We start from the raw sequence: 17,566 nt of genomic DNA, 5'->3' as shown, positions 1-17,566 counted from the left end.
GGGAGGCGCGGAGGGGAGGTCACTCAGTGCCGGGAGTTTGGTTCCTGGCCGACAGGACGCAGCCAGGAGAAGTGTCCTGTCCTTCCCATAATTGTTTTTCTCTGTTTTAGGTGTTTTAGGATGTCTAGAGTGCTTGTTGCTGTTTCTTTGGCTGTTGTTGCAGTGTCAAGGCAGTGGGTGATGGGTTGGGGATCCTTAGAGTTGGTGTTAAATTGATGGGGGAGGTATTCATCGTGGGTATGCTCCCTGCCAAATTATACAAATATTGGGGGTCTGGCTTATTTGGGCTCCTGCTGGTTTAGACCTGCTTCTTGTTTTGGCTTATAAATACTGACGCAAAATACTGACCAAATTACTGCCATGTGAAAGTGGTCTTAGGGATATGGAAGTTAGAGTGTGATACTCCCAGCCCATGCTGGAATAGTCACAACATCCCTATATAAAGCCCTACATGTTTCATCGCACATTTATTTACTGCAGTGAATCGTGGGGGCTCTGGAGCACATGGAACCACCAATCTAATAATCAGCCGCTCAACACTGTTCATGACAGCCAATGGTGCCATGACAGATATTTTTGCAATCCGCTTTGAGCAGCTTGAATAGAAATATTAAATAGGGAAAATGCACTACATCTGTGAAGTCACAGCTAACATCCACCAATTGTGCAGATCTGTCCCCGAGGTTCGGTCTCTGGTAATTTAGTGGGCCTGTCAGACCCGTCCCTCACCTTTTCAAAGACAAAAATGTCTTAAAGTGACTGTCCCATCCATGGGTGGCTCATAGTTGGCCCCCTTTCTACGCTATTATCTATCCTCACAAGCATAGAGCATGTTTGCATAGATCACCATTGGCCCGGCAAGTCTAGTGGTCCTGCCATTTTGACGTGTTCTGAGGCCGGGCTGATCCCATCTGGTAAAAAAGCTTTTTTCATAGAAAGGAGTTTCCATTCTAATTAACTATATTAACCAGTGCCAATAAAAAGAGCAGTTCCTGCTCTGGAGGACTGTATTATATGCTTCAAGCCGCTTGACCCATGGTGATCAGTATACTGGAGGGTCTGCAATTAGAAAAGGGTCATTCTGGTGGGGCGACCCCTTTAAGGCCCTTTCCAGACATGTAGGATTTATTAGAGGATGCGCTGAAGAAATTCAAGGGTGGCACTCAGATTTCTGCTGCAGATGTGTAGTTTAATGTCCCACGGATCCGCACGAAGATTAGCCCCATTTACTGCTAATCCATCACCTTTTCTGTGCAGAATCCCTGAGAATAAGTAGTATGCTTCTTATTCTCACTAATATTTTTCTACTGCCATGCGGACAAAAATTTGCACAGATTTTTTTTTTTTTTTGCTGTATGCGAACAGTATTACAAAACATTGGATGCAGAATTGTACTAAATTTGATGAGGAGTTCGGAAGTAAATCCACACCAAAATGCTCATTAAATTCTGAACGTGTGTACAGTGCAAGGTACGAGGTTCACTTGAATGGCGCAATGCTGCAATACCTCGCGCAGGCGATACAAGTCTGTACAGGAATGAAACTTATCTAAACAATGAAGAGACTGCAGCGCTCATACGAGTGCTGCGGCCCCTTTAAGCAGCTGATTGGTTGGAGTGCCAAGAGTTGAACCCCCACCGATCTAATATTGACGGCCTGTCCTAAGGGTAGGCCATCAAATTTAAAATCCCAGATTACCCCTTTAAATAAAGATCAATGAGATTTTTAAAAATCCTATTCACATTTTGCATTTAAATACTGCACGTTTTATAGGTCTTGATACATTTTTTCAAGAAAACACTCAGCAGCTGTCGCTCTTCTGTGACAACAGAAAAAATGCATGTAAAAAACACAATATCCTGTATAAAACAGGAGACAATAACAACCTAGGTAGAGGCAAACACTATTCACGTCTAGTCTAAGACAAAGAACATCTTCTGTATGCAGCTTCAATTCTGCATGAACTAGATAATTAAAAGGAGTATAACTGCTCCTCGGAGAAAGGTAAATTATGTCAGCGTAAAGACTCTATTTCCCTTGTTATATTTCATCAGGAACTAGACCATCGTGAATCTGTTCCTGCAACTTGTGAGATGAAAGAATTTACCAGGTTCAAAAATGATTTATTAATCTCTCTTCACATTGAAATAAACCTTTCATTATAGCAGGTTAAAAAAAAAATCCAATCCCATGCAAAAAAAAAAACCATATACATTGACCCTAAAACCAAATATAAAGAACAAGAAAAGAAGTATTGAACAGCGCCATAAATACAAAAAGGCAGGCGATGCCACTTAGGAAGGCCATGATACTGCCATGGGGCCCTGCGGGAAACCACACTCAAACCAAGCGTTGCTTCCCAATACAACAACTTGCACTTGGATTGAGAAAATGCATTTTGGCACCCAACCCCCGTGTTTCTGTTCCCAGATCTATAGCACCCCATTTGGCCTGCCAGAAAGGATGAAGAGAACTGGTGAGCGTTGGTGCCGATGATAGCAGGCCTAGGTCTAGGAGAATGATCTTCATTTTGCTTTTGCTATGTACATCCCTAGATTATTTATGATGAAACGCAGTTTCCAGAATCGTAAGTGCCGCAAAATGCATTAATCCACATAGTATGTGTAGAATAAGAAGCAAAACTTAGACCCCGTTCACACTGAGTTTTTTTGCAGGCAGAAAAAATCTGCCCGAGAAATCCTTCAGGAATTTTGAGGCAGATTTTGAACGGCCCGCACGTATTTTGTTCACGTAGTTTTTCGCCAACAGCCATTGAAGATAATGCAAGGATCGCAGGCAAAAAGCGGAGCGAAAAACGCTCAGAAACTGGCGCCGCAGGTTTTTCCTGCCTCCCATTGATTCAATGGGAGGTCAGAGGCGGAGTCCGCAGCAAGAAAGGAATTGCCACTTTTTTTTCCCCGCGAGCAGCCAAAAGCCGCTCGGGAAACAAACACCTCTGCCTCCCACTGAAATCAATGGGGAGCGATTTCTGATGTTTTTTGGGGCTGATTCCGACAGGGATTCAAAAAAATCTGTGTGAACTGACCCTAAGGATTGTTTATGCTCAGCATATTGTATAAAACATAAGTGGTCCAACAAAATTCCTGCACCAACACTGTGAAATTCCTGACACTACAGAATGTATGTAAATTAGTTCTAAAGTCAATTTTAATCCAGAATTTCCAGAATCTTATGATAAGGTAGGACCAGGAGGCAGCAGAGAATACTCCGATTTTCATAGTATAGTAGGGAATCAAGTCTCAGGGAAAGTCTAAAACAAAGTTTGAAGAGGAATGAAGGCATAATGTTGGCAGCAAAATAAGAAAGAAACAGATAAATAGAAAGAAAAAGAGGGGAGAACCTTGGCCACCTTGTTTTCTCCACTGCCCTGAAGCCTTGGATAAGTAAAATACTGTAGGTTCATAGGCATGTAATTCAAAATTGATTTTCCTGTTAGAGTTACTTAGTTTGAAAAAAGACCCTTCTGCAGGGTTTATCAAGAAAATAAAAAATGTAATGTACTATAAAGCACATATCTGAACCAGACGACCACGACTTGCAGAAACTGGGATGTATGTTGGCATATAATAATGAAAAGCCAACTCCTCAATTTACCTCCCTACCCATTAGTATAGCGTGACAATACCCTAGTCAGATGCAGCTACACACTGCCTCCCACAACACCAGCATACTCTTCTTGTGCTGCCATCATTGTTTCCTTGATCTACTTGTTTACAGGGTGTTCTTTCCACACCTACTTCATACCAATGTCCCAATCAAATGCAGTCCAGTCCTCAGTAACATAATCACATGAGTGGACAAGTCACTGCTTACCACAAGATCAGCACACTCCTCTTCTGCTGCCATCATCATTCCTTTGCTCTACAGTACTTGTTTACACTGTGTCCTTTTTGCACCTACTACATAACAATGCCAATATCACAAGCAGTCCAGTCCTCAGTAACATAACCACATGAGTGGACAGGTCACTGCTTGCCACAAGATCAGCACCCTCCTCCTCTGCTGCTGTCATCATTCCTTTGATCTACAGTACTTGTTTACAGTGTGTTCTTTCTGCATCTACTTCATACCAACTCCCATATAACAAGCAGTCCAGTCCTTAGTAACATAATGACATGAGTGGACAGGTCACAGATTGCCACAAGATCAGCAACCTCCTCCTTTGCTGCTGTCATCAGTCGTTTGATCTACAGTATTGTTTACAGTGTGTTTGTTCTGCACCTACTTCATAACAATGGCCCTAACACAAGCAGTCCAGTCCTCAGTAACATAATCACATGAGTGGACAGGTCACTGCCTTACCACAAGATCAGCACCCTCCTCCTCTGCTGCTGTCATCAGTCCTTTGATCTACAGTATTGTTTACAGTGTGTTCTTTCTGCACTTACTTCATAACAATGGCCCTAACACAAGCAGTCCAGTCCTCAGTAACATAAACACATGAGTGGACAGGTCACTGCCTTACCACAAGATCAGCACATTCCTCTTCTGCTGATGTCATCATTCTATAAAAAATGATAAGCTACAGGGTACCTACAACAGGTCTACAAAGACACCACAGACTAAGATTGATCATAAAAGTAGGAACCACGAGTCTTATGCAAATCCGAAACAAAATCTCTCATGCTGGAAAGGCACATCTGGCTATGAGAACAAACAGATCATAGAACAAACAATAAAATATACAAAAACCAATGCACTGTACAAAAAACACATGCACCAAAAATAGTCATCGGTAAATTACGAGTAACGAGGAGCGGTGTAAGCAGCATAAAGACTTTAGGGCATGTGAACACCGGCAGCCCGGCTAATTGGCAGCTGTTTAGAAGCAGCCAGTGTCTTGTACAATATTGAAAGGCAAAGTCATTAACGCTTCAATTCCTCTTATTGCAGTGTAGATGAAGCTGCCCGATGGTTCCTCCAAGGCCTGTTTTACACACAGACACGTTTTCTGCATCAACAGCGATGTAAATGGTTCCAACTTTGTTGCCAGCAGGAGGAAGCACCTGCCTCTATTTGTGCTACTATACCACGGGGCTACCGTTCTAGGCCGGTCATCTCATTTCACTCCCTGACTATTTATTTTACATTAACAATATTCAGCTTTGCTATTGTATTGTACTATATATCAACTGATAGGAGAGGCCTTGAAGCAAATGTATAACTATGTGAATGGTGGCATGAATTGGCACAGCTGTGCCAAATCTGCATAAATGGAGCCGGATGCTGTATAAATTAAGTCCTGACAAAGGAATAAGGTGCAGCATGTGAGACTTGATCAGCCGCCTGTTATCCCCCCTAATAGGATGCGGTATAAGATGCAACGAGGATCAATGTGACTGTATTCCCTGTATAGTCCTATGGAATATATTGCCACTGTATATATAACATTGAAAACAAAAATACTAGTAGTTTACAGAAGTGAAACTGTGCTAGCCCTATACAGATCCTGATCTACATCTAGTCCAAGGCCTCATGCACACTTCCGTTGCCCTTCGTACGGCCGCTAATGACGGATCCGTGGAACACGGACCGTACACGGATGGTTCTCGTTTGCAACCCGTTATTTCAACGGACCAAATGAATGAAATGGCCGAGACTGTTTAGTCAAAAACGGGCAGGAGTAGGACCTGTCCTATTTTTGTCGGAACGGCCACCCGGTTCCGTTAAGACAACGGAAGTGTGCATGGCCTCATAGAAATGAATGTGTCAGTGTGCTATCTGTTAAAAAAACAAAACGGAACGCACAGTGAAGAAAATAACTCAAGTGGGCATGAGGCCTAATACTGTTTAACAATTTCAGGACCATGGACAGTTGCATGGAGGAATGATTTGTTAACTCTCCTGACATGTCTGTTTTAGTAAATACTTGTATTTCCCATGAAATAACAATTCTGGAGCATCTTTTCTTAGAACTCTATTGTGCCATTCTTCTGTTACTCCTCCTGGAAGTGTATGAATAAATTGACAACTGGGCGTTTTCATTCCCCTTGTCAATGGGGTGTGTTACTACAAGTTCGACACGGTAAGAACTGTTTGGACAGAGTGTGTTAGAATACACCCCAATGACAAGGAGAATGGGAATACCCAGCTGTCAATTTATTCATACATTTCCAGGAGGAATAACAGAGTTAAGGCACAACACAGAGTTCTAAGAAAAGCATTGTTATTTTATGTGAAATGCAGGTATTTAGTGAAACAGACATGTCAGGAGAGCTGCGAGGTACTCTTTCAAGGGAATCGTCAAAAAAAGCAGCACACTCCTTGCTTATATTAGTATAGCTGTATAGTGCAGTGGTGCAGGTTCAGTAAGGATCCACTGGCACAGATCCGAGTAATCCTCTGTAAAACATATCAACGTAAACAGCACTTAATTATTCGTGATTAAACAAGTTGAATTTTTTCTCCAGTCACTAAAAAAAATTACTTGGCAGGTTTTGGACATGCAGGTACTTCAACATTGTGGTATCAGGGAGTCGGGACAACAAGGTCGACATTGTTACGACAACCCCATCAAAATATCCTATTAGGGCATATGGACACGATAGAAGGCGGTACTCGACTCAAGAACCCCTCTATGGGCCAGAACGGAGAGTCACTCTATAGGGGTGGCTTCTGCACTGGCAGACCTATGCATCACATGGACGTCGATTTATATGAATGGTAGCCATGTTTTGCCACTCCAGCCATTGCAGGGGCAATCTATAGTGGTCATCTGTTTTAAAAATCCCTTGGCTTATAATAATAGTAATAATCATGATGATAATAATAACCCTAGTAATAGTTGTTAATAGCACTGGCAAACATTTATGAAATTGCCAACAAGTTGAATGGAGACGATCAGAGAAATCATGAAAACGTTATTGAGAAGCCTGAACACAGGCCATTCTGAAGTTGAAATTGGCTTGAATTAAACAATTAAATAATAACTACAACTCAATGCCAATAAGCTGCCAATAAAGCAAAGTCAGTGGTGTAGAGAATAGAAGAGACAGTAGGACACTGGTCTCATTTTTCATTTCTAGGTTTTACACCTATTTTGGACCCTGAACAAGAACAGAGATAGTTTTTTGGTGGCCTGGTAGCCTATATAGCTATCTTACCCTGTAATATTTATTTGGACATTATATATGTTTAGACAAATTTTCCTTGAGGCTCTGCTGTTCAGCAGTCATTTGTTCTGTAATGCCAACTTAGCATTTGTGGTGTGATCTGTGACGTTGAACGTAACCCCTGTAGCAGGGTATACAATGTAAAAAATCCTTCCCCCAGACTATAGCAGATCTTCACATGTTAGTAGCTTGCTATGATATTTATGGTCAAAGGAAATTAACCTCATAAATACTCAAAGGGTTCTAACTAGGTCATAAATGTTTCTCCACCATGCTGATATATTAACCTTGAAATCAATCATTAAAATGGAACGTGGAAGATAAATAATTGATAATGACCTGAATTTGTATATTTTTTTATCTTATATGTGGATCCTGTAGAATGATGTAATACCAGCTAAAAAAAAACACAAAAAATTGATGTTTCCCTTTAAAAATCCATCATCATTCTTACAGCGTCTCCTCTCATGAATGTTAGTATTCATATGTATACCTGCTGTATGAGATATTTTACAAAAAAACAAATAGTATTGGAGATGTATTCCTAAATCCAAATGAGTCTCTACCCAGCAAATCTTAACTGTGGCACTATTTTAAGAGGGCACAGTATGTAGCACTTTTATATTCATGGGCACTGTGTTTGGCATTATTTTCAGGGTGCCCTCTGTGTTTGGCATTATTTTCAGGGTGCCTTCTGTGTGATGGTATTATTTTCAGTGGATTCTGTATGTAACGCTGTGGTTTTCAGGAGTCATGGTGTGTGGCACTGTTATTTTCAGAGCGCACAGTGTGTGGTGGTATTATATTCAGGGATACTGTGTGTAGTGCAATTACATTCAGGGGGCACAGTGTGTGGCACCATGAGGAATTTGTATAGCTATAGAGGTTGGGGATGAGCAGCTAAAGCAAGAAGCCAAAAACACCTGGGTAGTAAACTCTGCAGAGAAAAGTTCTATCCAGGAGAAGTCGTCATGGTGGTCTAGGTCAGATGGAGAAAAAAAGAAAACAACTTCAATCAGATCTATGGAATATTGTCATTTTTTTGTTATTTGCTTTTTAGGGTAGCACTACATTGTGGGCACCCCGCATGCATATATTTGTCATGTAAAAATGTTAATCCTACCCCCTGGGCCCATGATAACCTCAACAAGGGACCTGAAGAGGCAGCAGTGGTAAAGGAGCAGTCCGTGTACAAAAAACCCTATGGATTTCCAGAAAAGTGGGGACCAGGTTGGGTACTAGTCTCCATGGAGGGTATCTTAGTAATTTGTTTAGTGGAATGTGCTCATCTTAGGTTACAGGGCAACGTATCAGCTTTAACAACGGACAGCACACTGACTCATACAAGTCAATGGGACTACTTCCACATCCGTTTTTTTTAACGGAGCACATTACCGTTGTGACAAACTCACAGCATGTCCTATTCTGATCCATTTTTTTCAGACCAGACTCACCTACTAAAGTCTATGGGTGAATTAAAAAGACAGACCGCACACGGATGTCGTCCATTTTTCACGGATCCATTGCTAAGCGATGCAGAAAAGAACTCTCTGTGCAATAAAAGTAATAGAAAATGGCACCAGACCGACCATGTGACCTTTCGGAGGGAGTTTACAGTGGGTTGGGCCAAAATTGACAAATATAGACGTACTTCCGTTTTTTTGCAGACGAGAAAAACATATGACATACGACGTAAAACACGGATACACAGAACGCACAAAGACATACAGATAAAAAAAAATGAATACGGCCTAATAGCAAATAATTAATGGGGGTGAAAGCGCGATATGACTGAAGTCTGCATGAGGGTTTTACTCCACACCTACTGAACCATTATAAGGATTAGGGTAGGTTCACACGCTTAACAAAATACGGCTGAAAATACGGAGCTGTTCTCAAGTGAAAACAGCTCCTGATTTTCAGCTGTTTTTTAATCAAACTAGCGTTTTTTACGGCCGTTTTTGGAGCAGTTTTTATATTGAGTCAATGAAAAATGGCTACAAAAACGACTCAAGAAGTGGCATGTACATATTTTTACGGGGCGTCTTTTTACGCGCTGTTACTTGAAAATGAGGCGTAAAATAACGGAACAGAACGCCGTATTTCCCTTTAAAATCAATGGGCAGATGTTTGTAGGCGTTCTGCTTCCGATTTTTCAGCCGGCTGAAAATAGCCCGTGTGAACATACCCTTACAGCCTCACACCACACTATTACTTACATATATTTAACTACTCGTGTGCTACAAATGGAAGTCATAGAATGATGATCTGAGCTGCTTGTTACATCTGTAGAGATTCCTCTCTTTATCATTTACAGAGGATATTAGAACTGATGTAGGAAAAATACAACCTCAAGAGTCAACGAGTCTCTGCATAAAAACGAGTGGCCACAACGTAACCATAGCTCGGCTTTTCTTCATCTGGGGAGAGACTCGGTTTTCTACGTACCACAGTTCTGTTTAAGGCAGAATGGCTTGTTGGTGCCCCATACTGGCATCCAACACCTGGCGCCCATACCCCACACCTATGCCTCAACATTTTTACATTTTCCTTTGTTGCCCCTTCAGATATTCTCTTGCTTTTGTGATATGGCAGAAAAAAAACAGCACATGAACAACAGGACAGATCTGATATTGTCGCTTTACGCAGCGTTCTGGTGCCCGGTGATGTTTTAAAGATGAAGGTGCAGATTAACCCCCGATGAGACAGTCTTAAACAATGCTGCGATTGATACAATATTGAGTGACAATATTGATATGCTGTATCCCCCCTCCCAAAAGAAAAACAATCCATGAATCTCCCCAATACTGTCCCTCATTGATGCCAAAAGAAAACCAGCTATTGTCTAGTCTCAGCACAACACAGGGGACGTAATCTGTATATAACATAGTATACCAGATGATCTCACAAAAATGCATGTATTAGATATAGGTAATATTCTGGGGTCTTATTACAGAAGATTAGATACACATATAGATTCTTTCCATTATGGATAGATATTAGATAATTAATTAACCCTATATACATATATAATTAGTGGCTGCTGTATCACAATGTATTATATGTGAGGGATCTTCTCTAATACTCTAGGGTTAACCCCTTCACCCACAGTCTGGTCAGTACTGCATTCCGCACCCCCCATTCCCAGCGTTATTCTGTTTGGCATGCAGCATGTGTGCGCTGATCCCATCAATAATATGCCAATACCAAGCATAGCAATGCCTCATCACTATCTATGCCCACAGACGAGCAGCATTACAATGTGAATGAATGTAGCACAGGCACCTGGCTAATGAGCACATAGATGCTCAGCTCCGGGCTCTCACCTGTATAATGACTTGTTATTGGAGCGGGTCCGGGATTTCAGGGTCCCATGATCGGGCGGCTGTCACTCACTAGATCCCAGCTGCTCCACTGCACGGCGGCGAGCCTCCGACACCGAGAACAACACAGGCGCGACCCCGACAACGAAGGCCAATCAGAGCGGGGGATTGCCCCAGGCCCCGCCCACCTTCTCACCTTAGCGCCTCAGCAGTGCAGCCACATATGTCTGCCTTGTATAATGTATATTATATTATAGTGTAGGGTAGTGACAAACGCGATATATGACTATTATTATATATGGTATACATAAAATGTTATATATCAGATATGTAATATACAATTTCATAAAATAGAAAAAAAGAAAGATTATGAGGGGAGAGAGAGAGAGAGATATGAGAGAGAGAGAGAGAGAGAGAGAGAGAGAGATAGATAGATAGATAGATAGATAGATAGATAGATAGATAGATAGATAGATAGATAGATAGATAGATAGATAGATAGATAGATAGATATGAGATAGATAGATGATAGATAGATAGATAGATAGATAGATAGATAGATAGATAGATAGATAGATAGATAGATAGATAGATAGATAGATAGATAGATAGATAGATAGATAGATAGATAGATATGAGATAGATAGATGATAGATAGATAGATAGATAGATAGATAGATAGATAGATAGATAGATAGATAGATAGATAGATAGATAGATAGATAGATTAGATAGATAGATAGATAGATAGATAGATAGATAGATAGATAGACAGACAGACAGACAGACAGACAGACAGACAGACAGACAGACAGACAGATAGATAGATTAGATATATAGATAGATAGATAGATAGATAGATAGATAGATAGATAGATAGATAGATAGATAGATAGATAGATAGATAGATAGATAGATAGATAGATAGATAGATAGATAGATAGATAGATAGATAGATTAGATAGATAGATAGACAGACAGACAGACAGACAGACAGACAGACAGACAGACAGACAGACAGACAGACAGACAGACAGACAGATAGATAGATAGATAGATAGATAGATGATAGATAGATAGATAGATAGATAGATAGATAGATAGATAGATAGATAGATAGATAGATAGATAGATAGATAGATAGATAGATAGACAGACAGACAGACAGATAGATAGATAGATAGATAGATAGATAGATAGATAGATAGATATGAGATAGATAGATAGATAGATAGATAGATAGATAGATAGATAGATAGATAGATAGATAGATAGATAGATTAGATAGATAGATATGAGATAGAGGGCATCAGTCAGCTTCAGAAATGTTAGGGTATGTTCACACGACCTATTTTCAGACGTAATGGAGGCGTTTTACGCCTGCAAACATCTGCCTATTGCTTGCAATGGGTTTTACGATGTTCTGTGCAGACGAGGTGTAATTTTACGTGGCGCTGTCAAAAGACGGCACGTAAAAATACGCCCGCGTCAAAGAAGTGCATATTACTTCTTGGGACGTCTTTGGAGCCATTTTTCATTGACTCCATTGAAAACCAGCTCCAATTACGTCCGTAATGGACGCCGCAAAAAACGCGAGTACTTGCAAAAACGTCTGAAATTCAGGAGCTGTTTTCGCCTGAAAACAGCTCCGTAATTTCAGAAGTATTTTGCATTTGCGTGTGAACATACCCTTACTGTACAGATAGCAGATAGCTCAGGTGTCGATCTCAGCCCCTTCTTTTTATCTCCGGCAGATTTATGTTCTTTTATCTCTACTTTGGGCCTGTTTATTTGTTTTTGCACAAGAGACCGGCCTTTCTACAATTAAGGACCTATTACATCGGCCGATTTTGGCCGGTGCAGCGAGCGCCGATCAATGAGACATCTTTGATCGGCGCTCGTTTGCTCCTGTCACATGGAGCTATGTATGGGGACGAGCGCTCATTACTCTGATCACTCATCCCCATACATTATTATCACATCGACAGCGCGTCTACCTGCTTACACAGGAAGATGTGCTGCCGACAACGATAATATTTCCCTTTTTTCAAACTATACGATCAGCAGATGATCGGGCGTTTGATTGTTCATCTGCTGATCGCTGCCCTGTTTACATGTTCTATGAATGCTTGTCTGCCCGATAATCGCCCAGTGTAAAACCCCCTTTACTCAGAAGAGCCCTTCCTGGAAATTGACAGAATCGACAGATTGTCAGTATGGGGAAGGAAAGAAAGAATGAACATGCCACAAATGTCAGAGGGAAATGCGGGTCCCAGCTCTGGGACCCACATAAGTAGCGAGAACGGGGGGTTACCCGACACCTGTTTCACCTAGTGTGGCGGCCACAAGCTACTGATTCCAAACTGGGACTAGTTAAGAGGGAGCGCGCGCAGCTCTCTCCATTCTGTTGTATTGGAGTTACCGAAACACTCGATCAGTGCCTTTGCCTCTGGTGCCCCCTTAATACCTTAGCTTTCTGATTATTATAGGCGCCGGCTGTGACTACTGCACCTGGACATATATGGATGTACGGATATCCCGCCACCCCCGCACTGGTAATGCAGGCAGCTCTTGGGGGTCGCCATTTGTTTATTTTGAAGAATCTTCCCTACTTTACTGACAGACTCAGGAAATTTGGAGGTGATAGTATTAGTACCAGATATAAATAAACTTTGACCATCACTTCTTCTAACTTTCACACTTTTCCGCTGCCATGAAAACCATAATGTTTTCAATGCACTGTGTGAATGGGATATCAATGGAAGATCGACATTATCTAATATATTACACCTTGTCCCTGCGATCATTTACTGGTGTGTACATAAAACCTAAACACATTTCTAGACAGCAAAACAGCTCATGCTTGGTGTAGTAGGGTCCTTGGGTCTGAGCTGAAAGGGACATAGCTACTGCCTACTGATAAATAACCTGTGGCCAATTACGTGGAAATAGACAGCAGCGTGGTGTATTACACTTACTAGGTTACCAGCACACTGATACCTGTGCCCTGCCGACTGACGGCTCATGTTTCAGACAGGTGACTATGAGATCTACACGAGGATCACGTTTTCTAGAGGTAACTTAATTCAGAATTTCCATTATTAATGAAGCTCCACTTTCTTTTAGCTTTCAACTCATATTTTAGGACTTAAAGCAGTTGTGCCACCTGGACCACCACAGTCTATGCGCCCTATTATGGTATATAGCTGATGTCTGCTTGTCTATCTCCTATAGGCATCCAAATGCCTGAACCATTTGACCCCAAATTTGTCACATAGGTACATCGGGTGTAGGGGAAGGTTTTCGTAAAGGTCCAGACCTTGCCGTTGTTCTCTGTTATCAGCCATTATCACAGAATCACGATCCGATAAAATCAATGTTTTTATCTGGTAGTAGCAGGTAGTGCACTTTACTAGACAATCCTAGATGGGAAGGTACAGTGGAGCCGTTTCCCATAACAACCAATCACATTACTACTTGCATTTTCAAAGGGGCCTTGGAAAGATGAGAGCAGGAATCTGATTGGTTTCTATGGGCAACTGCCTCATTTTTCTTTTACACCAGTTTAGATAAATCATCCCCCATTGCATCTTATGCTTTTTGGGCACATATTAAAGTTTTTGGTCATAAATCTTGAAGTGGACGGCAACTGCCAGTTGATCTTCCTGACTTCGGTGGGATCCTTTAAAAAATAAAACCAAGTCGAGTGAAGGCTTAAAGCCAATTTGGCCATGAGATTTTGATTTCACATTTCTAAAGTGAATTACACTGGGCTTCTAAGAAGCCACAACTTCAGGATCTAAACTTAGCAAATTTGATCTAAAAAAAACATTAACTTCAATTTGCAAATTGCCACCAAAGAGAACTCTGTCAACTGGCAGGAAGTCTACAATGGCCAGGAGGAAAGCTGCATCACGAACTCCAGAGACTCCTCAGCAAACTCTGTCCCCAATGCAAGCTGATCATATGTGTCATACTGCTGCTCGAGCTGCTGAAACTCCTTAGAAAACTCGGGCCCGTCTTTCTCAGCAACAGATCAGACAGGTGGCTCTCAGAAGCGCATAGATTCCTGCCCAAACTCAGGTTAGAAAGCAACTGATAGAGCGCATCGTGTTGTTCAGCGTGCTAATAAGCTGGCTTTCATGAATGATGTTGCTTTCAATTATGATCCAACCATAGCCTATGGCCAACAAAGATTGGTTGTGATTGGCAAAATGGAAATTTCATGCACTTTCTGAGGTGCCTTATAGTTTCCCAAGAAGGTACCAGGTATGTGCTGCTCTAGAAGCAGGGAACAGATACCAGACTTACCAACTCCTCCAGAGCCACTCATGGCATTACAGGCAATAGCCTTGAAACCAAAGTAATAACAACTGCTTTTACATAACTTAATTTGGAGTTTCATGCCCAAATTTAAGATACATTGGATAAGGTAAACATCTTTATGTCTTTGCACCTGCCAATAAAACTGTCAATGTTGTTTATCAACAGGCTCTGTCATAGAGTATTATCCATCTCCTACCAGTTTAGTTGTTAGGTATCTAGGAGGTAAAAAATGAAATAAACAGTGTGTAGCTGCCGGGGTATATAGGGCTACTAGCGATTTCCCCGTAAACAAAAAAATTCAAATGGACACATATGCAGACTGACATTTTATCCTCTATCAGCTTCCACTCTTCTGGGAAGGCTTTCAACAAGATTTTGGAGTGTGCCTGTTTTTGCCCATTCATCCAGAAGAGCATTTGTGAGGTTGCACACTGATGTTGGAGGTGAGGGCCCAGCTCACAATCACCATTCTAGTTGGTCCCAAAGGTGTTGGATGGGGTTGAGGTCTGAAAACCAAACTCACCAACCATGTCTTTATGGATCTTGCTTTGTGCACTGGGGCACAGTCATTCTAGAACAGAAAAGGGCGTTTCCCAAACTGTTCAGACAAAACTGAAAGCATACAATTGTCCAAAATAACTGTAGCGTCCATGGCCGCGGGCCATCGGGTTTACTCACCTCCCGACGCCCGCAGCCATGGATCTGTGAGCGCTGGCCTCCGTCTCCCTCCTAGGAGATGCCAGCGCTCACTTCCGCTCCGTTCGGCTGGGTCCCATAGGGTGCGCGCGCACGCTCGCGCCCGGCCTTAAAGGGCCAGCGCGTGCAATTAGGAAATCGTCATCCCTATCAACTGCCGCGATTTCCTGGTCTATAAGAAGGCCCCTGGCCTTCTAATCCTTGCCTGAGCGTCGTTAGTCTTTCGCAGTCTGTCTCACAATGGTCTCTTAGTGTCTCCCGTTCCAGCTGTTACCCGTGCCCTGTTACCGTTCCTGTATTCCGTATTGTTCCTGTGCCTACCAGCGTCAAGTGTCTTCTGCCATGCCAAGTGTCATTTACTTCATCGGATACAGCCCGCCACGTCTGGCGCCACCTGCTGCACCTGCCTCCATCCGTGCTGAAGCCACAGCCACCGCCCGTACTATTTCAGGCACCCAAGCATTACTGTCTGCCATTTACTTCCGCATAGACTGTGACCTGGTCAGCTGCCTCCCCGCTACGGCGGAGCGGCCTAGTGGGTCCACATACCCTGTGTCCATGACAATAACCTGGTATGATGCCCCCTTATAGTTATGGAAGCCACAGTTACTAATTGCACTTGTTCCACAACCATGCCTTCTTCATACAAGACCATGCTGCTTTTGCCCTCTGCCTTGCTCTGTGCTCAAGGGTATGTTAAGTGCGGAGCCGGCTCCAGGTTTATGTGGGCCCTTGGTCAGCACAGACTTAGTGGGCTCCTTTGTAGGGGAACTCACGGCAGAAAACTGCAGTTTGTGCCCCCATATATAAGTTAGCCCCTGTTTATGCCCCCATAAAGAAATTAGGCCTCAGTTTGTGACCCCATATAAAAGTTAGGCTCCCTTTATGTTCCCATATAGAAGTTAGGCCCCCAGATTGTGCCCCCATATATACATTGCCCTATGTAGATAATGCCACATTGACCTCTGTAGTTAAAGCCATAGTGCCCTCTGTAGATAGCGCCACAGTGCCCTCTATAGATAGCGCCACAGTGCCCTCTGTAGATAGCGCCACAGTGCCCTCTATAGATAGCTCCATAGTGCCCTCTGTAGATAATGCCACAGTGCCATCAGTAGATAGTGCCACACACCCCCTGTAGATAATACCACAGTGCCCTCTGTAGATAGTGCCACACACATCCCTTTGTAGATAGTGCCACATACACCCCCATGTAGATAGTGCCACACACACCCCTCTGTATATAGCGCCACACACACCCCTCTGTAGAAAGCGCCACCCCCTCCCTATAGATAGCGCCATTGGGGCTCCCTCTAGGAGTGGAAACCGCAGCCAGAGCGTTGCCGACGCTCTGGCCGGGGATTCCTCTCCTGGAGGAAACCCTGGCGTCATTATCCATATATGGATAGTGACATCAGGGGCTTCTCCATAATCGTAATCCCCGGCCAGAGTGTCGGCAATGATCTGGCCAGGTATTCCGCTCCAGGAGGAGCCTTTGACTTGACTGTCCGTAAATGGACAGTGTTGTCAGGGGCTCCCTCTAGTAGCAGAATTCCCGGCCAGAGCGTCGGCAACGCACTAGCCGGGGATTCCGCTGCAGGAGGAGCACCTAACATCACTGTCCACATTTACAATACTGAGTACTTCTGCACTAAATTATCGCTTTCTGGTTCATTGTCTGTAAAATGGTTGCTCTGGTAATCCGGCTTCTAGTCTTTACACCAGGCCCTGTACTGTAATCTGTTGTAGGAAAATCTAACTGTTCTGCATTATAGGAGCTCAGATAAACTGTTGTGGATGGGTCTGATGACAACAAGAATGTTGGCTGATTCCAAAGTCAATTAGAAGAATTGTGAATGCAGCTCTGGAATACAATACAGGCTGTAACTCAGGATAAGTAAAAGATCCCATCTATTTTTGCAGTCTTGTAAAACATCAGTACGTGTTGACAATGTACATCACTTCATCATGATGGGTTCTGTTATTCATATATACTAGAGATTGTGAAAGAAACTTGGAAGGAGGATCATTTCTTTAGTATCCAATATCTGAATGGAAATAACCCCAGAATATCAAGAAATGCTTCAAAAT

General features: G+C 42.5%; 1 protein-coding gene across 2 annotated transcripts in view; it reads right to left on the bottom strand.

Moving 5' to 3' along the window:
- Positions 1-10,592, bottom strand: part of ELMOD1 (ELMO domain containing 1) — a 100,629-nt gene extending 90,037 nt beyond the window's left edge. For both annotated transcript variants that reach the window (XM_075851587.1, XM_075851588.1), the window contains exon 1: positions 10,460-10,592. The gene's annotated coding sequence lies outside the window, so the exon portion shown is untranslated. The remainder of the gene's footprint in view (positions 1-10,459) is intronic.
- Between the last annotated feature and the right edge of the window lie 6,974 nt (positions 10,593-17,566).

Source organism: Rhinoderma darwinii, chromosome 2 (assembly GCF_050947455.1).
Source record: "Rhinoderma darwinii isolate aRhiDar2 chromosome 2, aRhiDar2.hap1, whole genome shotgun sequence".
In the NCBI taxonomy this organism is placed as follows: Eukaryota; Metazoa; Chordata; class Amphibia; order Anura; family Rhinodermatidae; genus Rhinoderma; species Rhinoderma darwinii.
Note: the sequence above shows the minus strand (reverse complement) of the source record. Positions and strands in the feature narration are given on the sequence as shown.